Source organism: Pistacia vera, unplaced genomic scaffold, assembly GCF_008641045.1.
Source record: "Pistacia vera cultivar Batoury unplaced genomic scaffold, PisVer_v2 Contig29, whole genome shotgun sequence".
Taxonomy (NCBI): domain Eukaryota; kingdom Viridiplantae; phylum Streptophyta; class Magnoliopsida; order Sapindales; family Anacardiaceae; genus Pistacia; species Pistacia vera.
Genome location: NW_022196101.1, coordinates 1,039,360 through 1,047,831, shown reverse-complemented (window position 1 = coordinate 1,047,831; position 8,472 = coordinate 1,039,360). Strand labels below are relative to the sequence as shown.

The following is an 8,472-nucleotide window of genomic DNA, read 5'->3' as shown; positions in this document are numbered from 1 at the left end:
GCACCCGGGATAGTGTACACACCGGAGTTAAGGAGGGAAAAGTTTGTGCAAGTGTTGAGATCAGATATTGCCCGAGATGTAGTGACAGGAGCCGAGCCCCCTCATACCTACGATGAAGCTCTAACACGGGCTTTAAGGGTAGAGATCTATGTAAATAAATACATTGCAGAAGGGTTAGCTTTAACAGTATATAGTGAGCCATCCAGCACCTTATAGAGGGAGAGAGTAGATGCCACAAAGAACAGAGAAGTAAGGGCCAAGAAGAAGGTTCAACCCAGGAAGAATAAGAGAGATTGGCAGAACAAACGACCTAGGACAGAAGGGTTTACCCCTTGTGCAAAACGTTGGAGGAACCATTCAGGAGAGTGTTTGAAGGACCGAAATATGTGTTACAGGTGCCGACAGCCAAGGCATTTGATGAGGGATTGTAAAGCTCCTGTCCCACCGACAGCTCAGTGATGCGTGTTTACTACAACATGCAATATGTAGCAAGAATACTAGTCGCACAAGTAATATAATGATGAGTGAGCATCGTTCCCACGAGGATTGATCGCTAAGCACTAAGTTTCCTAACGTTCTCAAGTTGAAGCTATCGAATTCTTTTTGGATTTAAGGGAACAATTAAAACTATAAACAAAATTTACTAAATTAAACTTAAACTATGAAAGCAAGAATTAAATGGGATAAAATCAATTCAAACAAACGGGTAGGGTTTCGACTTCATTCAGACTTTATGGGTTAAACTTTAAGAATTAAACTAAATTCAATTTCTCATGCATTGATTGTAAATCGAACTCTCTAAGGTGTCCAACATACCTTCTCAGGCTATGTTGTCCTACTCTTCCCTATTAACCTTCTGCACCCAATAAAATGAAAGTTAATAAATCTAAGTTCATTAAACACAAGAATCCTAGATTGATTTCATCGGTTCTTGAATCTATCTTTAGCATCCAATAATACAACGGTGATTATCCAAGACGCTTAACATAAATTATCTCTCGATCTCATCATGTTCATCACATACAAACAATAAAAACAGAATAATCACACAATCAACACAAAATTATATGAAATTAATAGTTTTCAATTCTCTAACCCATTAGAATCCGAACTACATCAAAACCCTATCCCAAAATAGGTTAGTTCATGGATAAATCAAATAAACAATTAAAAGAAATGAAAAACTCCAGGTTCAACATAATGGATACAAAAGAAAAGGAAAAGAATCTCCCCAATTTGATGAATCCACTGGTTTCCTTGAATCTTCCAACCTTGTTAATCCAAAATCACTCACAAATCAATATAAAATTAATGTGAAAAACTCTCTCTCACTCCACGAACGCCCTAGACAAATAGACTAAGTCTCCAATTTATACCTCGTCCAAAATAATACAACTTAGCCTAAACACGAAACTGTGCGTTTTACAAAAAGTAGAATACGCAGACTTCGCCGTGGCGAAGATAGAATCTCGCCGCGGTGAAGATAGAATCTGAATCTGGTGCGTCACTAGCCCAATTCGCCGCGGCGAAGCTTCCTGAAGAATTCTGAAATTCCAGAATTGCCCTCCACATGTTTCGAAGTCCAAAAACTCCAAATCCACCTTTATTCGCTCCAAATTTCCATTTTTAACCTGAAACATGAAATGTAAGGAATTAAGTATCAATTCAGGCAAAAATAGACTAAGAAGTATCTAAAATCCGGCCTAAAAGCTTAAATAAACTAGTATAATCCTCAGATTATCAAATACCCCCAAACTAAGGTGATGCTCGTCCCCGAGCATACAGTACAAAACTCACGAAAACAAAAACAATAAACAAACGAACAAAAACAAGAAGCACTCACACAACAAAACTGAAAAATTTAACAAAAACTAGTAAGACTCAAACTCAACAAACGAATTGCCTAGAATTTACACAAGTCTCAAAAGTTATTGAAAAATTATTATCAGGAAATGTTCAACACTCCAAGAAGTTATAAGCTATATCAAATGTCTTCCTTTATCGGTCCACCCAGTAGGTGATCCCCACTTCAATCCACATTCCAACTTCCCGGATTATTTTATGCAAAAATGTAAAGTTTATCAAATGGTGGCAGACTACATAAGCCTAAATATCGAACTACTCTCCACTAATGAGGGCTAGACAAAGATAAGAATCAAAAGGTCTTTAAAAGCTTGTAACGTTAGGCTCGGGTAGTGGGTTCAAATAAAAGGATAGGAATAACAAAGTAAGAGAATTCGGTTTTCCTCATGCAAACACTCAAGTCAAATCGAACTCCACTTCTTTTCAACCATCAATCAATGTGTCAACTTATTTACAACCCTCAAACTCGTATCTTTTATTTTTTTCTAAAACCAAAAATGCGCGGGTTTAAGGTGTACGTGGCGTTGTTAAACCAGAGATTGCCAAGTACTGCTAGGCAGTTTTTAAGGCGGTTACTGGTTTCCAGCCGATATACCCTTAAACTCAGCAAAAGAAATTATTTCTTTTTTTTTTTTTTTTTAATGAAAGCAAATCGCTTGAATTGAGGTGAACTACCTCTTTTATTTTTTATTTTTTTTTTCTCTGCCCTTTTCACAACCCCTAAACTATTCTTTTGGCTTATTCGTACAACTCTTTTTCCGTTCTTTGTGTTTGCACTAAGGCCGAATTCTCGTAAGGGTACGACAAAGTGTTTATGGTAAAAGGATTGGACAATTTTCGGTTTTCCAAGAAAAATAAAGCAAATCTGATTCATACGGCTAAAACAGGTGACTAGGGACAGTTTCATTCCTGGGTCGGCTAGAAAGGCTCAAACGTTCCAAAAAGAATGCCTAAATCATCTCCTCAACCATGTCTAATCCTAGAATTTCGCCTCAAGAACTTCTCTACTAGGTTCTAGAGTCCACCAACATTATCAAACTTCACCTAATCACATAAAATGAATCTAATCATGCCGAAATAAATGAAAATTGTGGCTGAACCACTCAACAAACCTCAATCAAAATCCAGTCAATAAACATAAACTTGAAGCAATGCTAAACATTTCTCAACAGTAAAATTGCAACAACCCTATTCTCATCATTGATTAATACAATTCATCATTGGCAAAAACAATCAGACTAAAGAATTTTTTTTTTTTTATCCATTTAAGGTGTACGTGGCGTTGTTATACCAGAGGTTGCCAAGTACTACTAGGCAGTTTTTAAGGCGGGTTCTGGTTTCCAGCCAATATACCCTTAAACTAGGTTTTATTTCTATTTCCTACCCCCAAACTAAACATGACATTGTCCCTAATGTTCCATTATACATAAATCAGGAATAGAAAATCAAAAATAACAAAGGTACGAGAAAGCTCCCTGGTTAATCCATGAAGTGTCGCTCCATAATGCACACCCGGTCTCAGACTTTTCATTTCCCAGAATTTGTTAAAACAATTGAAACTGTGGTGTCCCTTGTGTTAGCAAAAATTCACAAACTAACTTGAAAATATTACAACCTAATCTCATCTTTGCGACAACTACAAATTAAAAGAAAACAACTAAAACAACTACACAATCCAAAACCAAAAATATAAACTAAGTTTAATGTTTCAAATGAAAAACCAATTTAACTAAAACAAAAATAAAATAAAGAAAAACAAAAACAGGTGCTACGGTGCTCATTCTTCTCCTCCCTCGTCTTTGTCTTCTTCTTCTTCTTCCGCTTCTGATTCGGAGCCCATCCACTCATCTGAATCCCAGTCGGCCCATTGGTATGCTGAAGTGTCAACATTGAGCTCTTTAAAGCTATTCTTCTGCATCTCATACATCATCTGGGTCTTCTCGCCCAACCAATCCTGATGTTTTTTCATCCGTTTCATCAAACCCATCATCTGATGCATCATCTCTTTCTGTGTAGTTGTGGAGCTGGATGATGTGGCAAGGCCTTGTGTGGTTCTCTGCCTTTTTGCCCCTGCTCTTGGTAGCATAGCTTCCGGATGGTCAAGGTGCTTCCTATAATACTTTGAGTCTATAACTGGGGCAGCATGAATACGGTGCTCATCATCCTGAACCTCGACTCCAGCTCTAAGGCACAAGGCTGTGATGAGATGTGGGAAACCGTAACTTGTTCGCCCTGGTTTGGCAGCCTGATGAATGCTATTCCAGATCATGTCTCCCACATCGATACTCTTCCCTGCGACAATAGAGTAAAGCAATACTGCCTTCTCGTGAGTAACGGTGTTGTAGTGCGATTCCGGCATCAATCTTGCACTAACAAAGTATTGCCACAGTCGAGCCATCGGTGTCAATTGAGTTCCCTTGATGGTCTTTTTTTGTTTTTTTGACATTGCCCAATCTGCATCCGGTTCTGGAATGACCGGAACGATGATACTGTCCTCAAAACTTGATCTTTTAAACTGTACGTACTCATCCGGATCAAGGTTAGTCAGGTTGAAGAACTGATTGATCACCCTTTCCATAAATGGCACATCAGCCCCTCTCACAAAAACTATACCTTCCTGACAATCCAGGAGATTGGCATAGAACTCCCTCACTAGTGGCTCTACAGCCGATTGTGCAGGAGCACTCATAAACATCTCCCAACGTCTCCCTCTACTCCAATCCAAGGCCTGACTTGCAGTCAATCCGCGCTCAGGAATAATACCCTTATCTCTCCTTTGGATGGCCCCTTCATACCTTTTACGGGCCTCCTCACTTACAAAGCAGTTGTCCACTTTCTTTCCTTTGCCCTTACCGTTGTATGGATGCTTAATTTTGGCAGGCATTGTTCAAAATTAAAGTTTACTCAAAAATTATATCCCAACAATTCAAACCTAGTTGTTCTACACAATCAATTCAAACCTAGTTGTTCTACACAATCAATTCAATCCTGCAAAAACAAACCACACTTCCAAAAATTCGCACTTTACCCCCCAAACTTCAAATTTTCAATTTTACACAAACACTCCAATATTTCAAAACCCACTCTCCTCACAATCACCCAATGCACGAACTACCCTTCCTTTAACAAAATCAATGCTCAAAATCACCCAAACTCCACAACTCAACCACAACAAAAATTTTTAGATCTACTAGCTAAAACTTGAAATTGTGCGATAAAAAAGTTAGGGAACTTGAGATCTTAGCAAGATGAAGGAGTATTCGCCACCAATTGAACCAGAAACAACCCAGATTGAAAAGCCCCAAATTTTTGATCCAAAAATTTTCGTGAAATTTTCGCGAAATTTGTTGTTGAAATGGGTTGTTTTGGTGTTTAGGAAGGTTAGGGAGCAAGAAATTTGGTTGGAAAAGCACTAGAAAGGCAAAAGATTGAATTTTGAAAATTTTTCTCTCAAGTGAAAATGAAGAGTCGCATGAAGAATGAAAAAGAAAAGTAGGTATTTATAGAAAAGTACCGTCGCCTCTGCGAAAAACAAGCTTTGCCACGGTGACATTCTTTGTTCATGAACCCTAAGAAAACCCAAGTTTCGCCGCGGCGAAGAAAAATTCTTCGCTAGGGCAAAATCATACAGAGGCAACTCACCTCGACGAAGAAGTTTTCTTCGGCGCGGCAAAAATGCCTTAGAAAATTTTCAAAAATTTCATCCTACAATCTTCGCCGCGGCGAAGACAATTCCTTCACTGGGGTGAAAACTTCCAAGAGCTCACACAATTTTCAGGTTGCTTTGCCCTGGTGAAGAACAATCTTCGTCGCGGCAAAGTCTGGTTCTTTCACACCACATTTTTCCACACCTTTCTTTGCCGCGGCGAGTCTGGAGCATTTTAATTCCTTTCTTTAGCTGAAAACTTCACCTGAAATACCCAAAAACATTCCAATCAAAAATCATTCAAACTCACAAAAAATTCAAACAAATCCACACACAACAAAATGAAAAACAAATAATAATAATAATAATAATAATAATAAAACACTTGGGTTGCCTCCCAAGAAGCACTTGTTTATAGTCGATAGCTCGAGACTCTCAATACTTCACATCAGCCCGGACTATCCAAGTACATCACATCCCGGAAATTTCCCTTGTGCTGGAGCTTCATTTGCTGATGATCTTTTTCACACAGTGGCCTTGTTGAGAGTTTCACTACCCATTTCCATCCCTTGGTCATAACTTTGGTAGCTCGACTCTTCTCACGTACCGCCTTCCGTTTTCTTGGCTTTACTTCACCCTTTTTTATCTCAGAGACCCGTTCCTTGTGCAAACTCAAACTCAACTACTGCTTGTCTCAGAATTTTGTGCAACCCCTTCCGTAATGGTCCTGACTCTCGAGCTAATTCAGTTTGACAATGCAGTTCTTAATTTCCACCTTAGGACTAGTCAGTTGGAAGGCTTCAATTCTTGACTGATCCACCACATCGATTTTTAAACACGACTCTTGTTTAGGTGGAGCTCCCATTGATTCAAGGACATTAAATGTTATTTCTTCATCTTGCATCCTTATGATCAACTTCCCTTCTTGAACGTCGATTAAAGCTTTTCTGGTAGCTAGGAATGGTCGTCCCAGGATAAGAGGAATCTCTTTGTCTTTTTCCATATCCAACACAAAGAAATCTGCAGGAAAAATAAACTTGTCCACCTTAATCAACACATCCTCCACAATGCCCCTCGGATGCTTTATTGATCGATCTGCAAATTGCAAGCATATGGTCGTCGGCTTACTTCACCAATTCCTAATTTCCTAAAAACAGAAAAAGGCATAAGGTTAATGCTAGCTCCTAAGTCACATAAAACTCGATCAAAGGTGATATCTCCTATAGTGCAAGGAATAGTAAAACTCCTTGGATCTTTGAGTTTCGGGGGCAGCTTTTTCTGGAGAATGGCGCTGCACTCCTCCATAAGCATCACCATTTCCTCATCTTCTAGCTTCCTCTTGTTTGATAAAATTTATCTAAGAAATTTTGCATAGCTCGGCATCTGTTGCAATGCATTTGCAAAAGGAATGTTAATATGCAGTTTTTAAAAAAAATCAAGAAATTTAATAAACTGCTTATCCTGATTTTCTTTTCTGAGTCTTTGAGGAAAAGGTACGGGTGGGGTGTGATGCGGCAACTCTGGTGGTATCTCGGGGAATGGCAATTTCTCTTTCCTTTTCTTTTTCCCCTCTTCCTGCTTCTGCTCATCTTTCCTTAGGCTGGGTGGTTTCTCTTCAGCAATGATTTCTTCATTAACTTCCTCATCAGATTCTTCATTGTTCCTTGATGGACTTTCCTCTTTCCTTGATTTTTCTACCTCTTCTAAAACTGTCCCACTTCTCAATGTAATTGCATTTACTTGCTCACGTGGGTTAGTCACCGTGTTGCTTGGTAGAGACCCTTGTGGTCTATCATTTCGCTTCTTGGCCAATTGGCCCATCTGTACCTCAAGATTCCGAATGGACGCCCCTTGATTTTTAAAATTTTTCCTCGTCTAATTCATAAAACCCGTGGTCTCCTACATGAATTTTCCAAACATGTCTTTCAACTTTGTCACTCTTCCATCTCTCGGTTGACTATTCACCTTGGTTGGTTGTTCAGCAACGTCCTTTGATTCCATTGATTATTTTGCTGGTTCTGATTGCCCCAAGCCAGATTTGGATGATTTCTCCACACCGAATTGTATGTGTTGGAGTACGGGTTGTTTGGTTGCCTCTGATTTCCTGCCAAGTAATTCACTTGCTCCGTTGATGAAGATGACGAAGCAAATGTGTTCCCAACTTGACACTCGCTGCTCACATGGTTTCCTGCACAAAAATCACAAGTTAGTTGAGGTACTTGTACAGAGTTTACCTGCATACTTCCCAACTGTTTCTGAAGTGCCGTGAGTTGGGCTGAGATGGCTGTGAAAGCATCAACTTCATAAAGACCCGAAGATTTTCTTGGTATTACTCTCTCATTTGGTCTTTGATAGTTGTTGCTTGTCAAAACCTCAAGACACTCATAAGCCTCCTCTGGTGTCTTATTCTGCAAGGCTCCTCCTAATGCTGCATCCATCATGGTTTCCACATTACCCATTAGTCCATTGTAGAATATTTGGACTTGAAGCCAAACTGGCAACCCATGGTGTGGACATTTCCTCATTAACTCCTTGTATCTCTCCCAAGCATCATACAATTACTCGGATTCATCCTGTAGAAATGATGTAATACCATTTCTAAGTTTTGCCGATTTAGCCGGAGGGAAGAACTTGGTAAGGAATTTCTGTGCTAGATCATTCCAAGTTGTGATAGTTCCTGGTGGTAGTGCCATTAACCACCCCTTTGCTTTATCCCCCAATGAGAATAGGAATAACCTCAGTCTAATGGCGTCATCCGATACTCCGTTTGACTTGAAGGTGTCACAAATTTCCAATAAATTTGCAATATGCTGATTCGGATCTTCCTTCAAATCTCTATTAAACCTTACTGACTATTGGATCATCTGAATGATTACCAGCTTAATCTCAAAGTTGTTGGCTTGCACCGTAGGCCTAGTAATACTCGACCCACTGCCATTAACCATGGGAACTGAGAATTCCTT

General features: G+C 39.3%; 1 non-coding gene across 1 annotated transcript; it reads left to right on the top strand.

Moving 5' to 3' along the window:
• The first annotated feature begins 8,008 nt into the window (after positions 1 to 8,008).
• Positions 8,009 to 8,115, top strand: LOC116134640. The gene has a single exon (XR_004128774.1). It is a non-coding gene; the product is annotated as a small nucleolar RNA R71 (small nucleolar RNA).
• Positions 8,116 to 8,472: the final 357 nt, after the last annotated feature.